Below are 3,696 nucleotides of genomic sequence, written 5' to 3'. Positions count from 1 at the left end.
GGTAGTTAAAATCATGAGCTTTTATTTTAAGCAGGCCTAGATTTAAATCCTGGTTAATTAACAGTATAATTGGAAGCAAATGACTTAATCATTCTGAGCCTCAGTCTTTTATATATATGAAGGGGGGATACTGACAACACCTACTTTAAGGCCTCTTGTGTCTATTAAATTTGATAATATACTTCTTGTTGTTAGCTGCCGCTGAGTCAGCAACCCATGCACAATCCTTGTCCTGTGCCATCTCCATGATCGGTTGCAGTCTGCATTATGATCCATAGTTTTAATGATTTATTTTCTTGCTACTGTGGTCATTAAGAATATATACAGCAGAACATATACCAATTGAACAATTTCTACATGTACAATTCAGTGACATTGATTACAACATCCAGGTGATCCATAGGGAGTTCATTGACTGATTTTCAGAAGTAGATCACCAGGCCTTTCTTCCTAGTTCACTTTAGTCTGGAAGCACTGCTGAAACCTGTTCAGCACCATAGTGACATGCAAGCCCCTGTTGAGAGATGTGTGGTGGCTGCACATGAGGTGCATTGGCTAAGAATCAAACCCAGCTCTTCCATGTGGAAGGCAAGAATTCTACCACTGAACCACCATTGCCCCTCATAATACACTTAGCATAATATATAATCCATAATATATAATAATGCTCAATAAATATTAGCTGTAAATTGCTTGACTTAATACCTCACTATTTTCTTCTAACAGATTTTGTTGGCACAGTACTTAAGGGCTAGGTTGCGAACTGAAAGTTCAGCAGTTTGAATTCAATAGCCACGCCACAGGAGAAAGATGTAGCAGTCTGCTTCCATAAAGATTACAGCCTTGGAAACCCTATGGGGCAGTTCTACTCTGTTGATGGCAATGGGTTTGGTTTTGATTTTTGTGAATTAATCTCAAGTAACTAATGAGGTTTCATATGGGCTTATAGGGAAAGTAAATGACTTCTTACTGAGAATGATATGACAAGGGAGACTGGTAAAGCCTTCCTTACCAGGAGCCTGTTTTTTTACATCCCTGTCATTCACTGTCCTCGATGGTGAAAGAAGACGGAAGCTCTCACCGTCTTCGCTTATCCTGAGGCTCAGTCTACGCCACACCATTTCCATGAAGCCTTCCCCGGTCACTGGAGCTAAGGGGATTGTCCTTTCTCTCGATGACGTTGAATAGCACTTACTATTTGAGAAAATATTGAAGTTGTTAAGGATTTCATTTTACTTGGATCCACAATCAGTGCCAGGGAACAGCAGTCACGAAATAAAATGATGTATCACATTAGGCAAATATGCTGCTTTTTAAAGTGTTAAAAAGCAAAGATGTCACCTTGAGGACCAAGGGGCACCTGACCCAAGCCCTGGTATTTTCAATCGCCTCATATAGTGCAAAAGCTGGACAGTGAATAAGGAAGACCGAAAAAGAATTGATGCCTTTGAAATATGGTGTTGGCTAAGAATATTGAGTATACCATGGACTGCCATAAGAAGGAACAAATCTGTCTTGGAAGAAGTACAGCCAGAATACTACCTAGAAACAAAGATGGTGAGACTTCGTCTCAAGTACTTTGGACATGTCAGGAAGGACCAGTCCCTGGAGAAGGACACCATGCTTGGTAAGGTAGAGGTCAGCGAAAAAGAGGAAGACCCTCAACCGGATGGACTGACACAGTGGCTACAGCGATAGGCACGAGCATAGCTATGATTGTGAGGATGGCCCAGGACCTGGCCATGTTTCATTCTGCTGTACATAGGGTCACTATGAGTTGGAACCGACTCAATGGCACCCAACAACAAGAACAACAACATATTAACAGTTAACCATACACAAGATCTTTAAAATTTTTATGTACATTCAAAATTTACTGTTTTAAGGAATGGTATGGTAGAAATAGTCTTTTGATGACATTTAGGAGCACACATACTAATATTTAAGACAATTACATTGCACAATAATATAGAAATTGTAATTTTTTTTCTTCAGACCTTTTGATGAAAGTAAACCTCTCAGGGTCAGGAAGGTAAATTATGTTAGCAATAAAAACAAAATTCATTGCTTATTACTAGAAACATGTAGCCTATAGATATTTATTTGGCAGATTAACTGTAATAAACTGGTTTTGTGGATGTCTGCATGTCTGGGATGATTGAGGAGACCTACAGAATTTTAACACAGGAAGGGCTCTTCTGGATACTCTGTCCTTACCACTTATTATAAAGTATGAACGAGAAACTTAGGCTTAAAAGGTCACACAGCAACTACAAGACACTACTGCAAGAAACCAAAAGAGACCCACATAAGTGGAAAAACATACCTTGCTCATGGATAGGAAGACTCAACATTGTGAAAATGTCAATTCTACCTGAAGAGATTTACAGATACAATGCAATGCCGATCCAAATTCCAATGACTTTTTTTAACAAGATGGAGAAACAAATCACCAACTTCACATGGAAAGGGAAGAGGCCCCAAATAAGTAAAGCATTACTGAAGAAGAAGAACAAAGCGGGACGCCTCACAGTACCTGATTTTAGAAACTATTATACTGCCACGATAGTCAAAACAGCCTGGTACTGGTACAATAACAGATACATAGACCAATGGAACAGAATTGAGAATCCAGATGTAAATTCATCCACCTATGAGCAGCTGATATTTGACAAAGTCTGATAAATGGGGAAAAGACGGTCTCTTTAACAAATGGTGCTGACATAACCGGATATTCATCTGCAAAAAAATGAAAGAAGACCCATACCTCACACCATGCACAAGAACTAACTCAAAACAGATCAAAGACCTAAATATAAAATCTAAAACAATAAAGATCATGGAAGAAAAAATAAGGAAAATGCTAGGAGCCCTAACACATGGAATAAACAGAATATAAAATATAACCAACAATGCACAAACTCCAGAAAACAAACTAGATAACTGGGAGCTCCTAAAAATCAAAAACTTATGCTCATCAAAAGACTTCACCAAAAGAATCAAAAGACAACCTACAGACTGGGAAAAAATTTTGGCTATGACAAATCCACTCAGGGTCTAATCTCTAAAATCTGCAAGATACTGCAAAACTTCAACCACAAAAAGGCAAATAACTCAATTAAAAAATGGGCAAAGGATATGAATAGGCACTTCACCAAAGAAGCATTCAGGCAGCTAACTGATACATGAGGAAATGCTTCCAATTAATAGCCATTAGAGAAATGCAAATCAAAACTACAAGGAGATGGAGTTCTGGCAAAATGGCGCTCTAGGCAGAAGCACCACGTCGTCCCTCCACAACAAAGATCCGAAAAACTAAGCCAAACAGAGAATACAACAATCCTGAAACCCTAGAACATCAAATGAAGAGATAAAGAACTCAGCCAAGCACCGAATGGAGTGAGAAAACTGACAGAGAATGAAGAGTGAGGACAGATTCATGCAGAGGTCCCCTACCAGCCAATGCAGCGCGGATCCACCATCTTGGACTCCTATCGGAGACCAGCAAATGGGGGTACGAAAAAGCAGCCTCACAGAGCATCCAGCAGGAGACAAAGCAACTGTCTCTCATCTCTCCATTCCAACGGCAAGCTCCCTTAGCATTCTTTTTTGTTTGTTTGTATGTTTTTGGCTCCTGTTCCTCTCTCCTCTCTCCCATATCCATCTTAGCTCCACACATAACAATCTCCCCACTGC

The sequence above is a fragment of the Trichechus manatus genome, unplaced genomic scaffold, assembly GCF_000243295.1.
Source record: "Trichechus manatus latirostris isolate Lorelei unplaced genomic scaffold, TriManLat1.0 scaffold00047, whole genome shotgun sequence".
Taxonomy (NCBI): domain Eukaryota; kingdom Metazoa; phylum Chordata; class Mammalia; order Sirenia; family Trichechidae; genus Trichechus; species Trichechus manatus.
Note: the sequence above shows the minus strand (reverse complement) of the source record.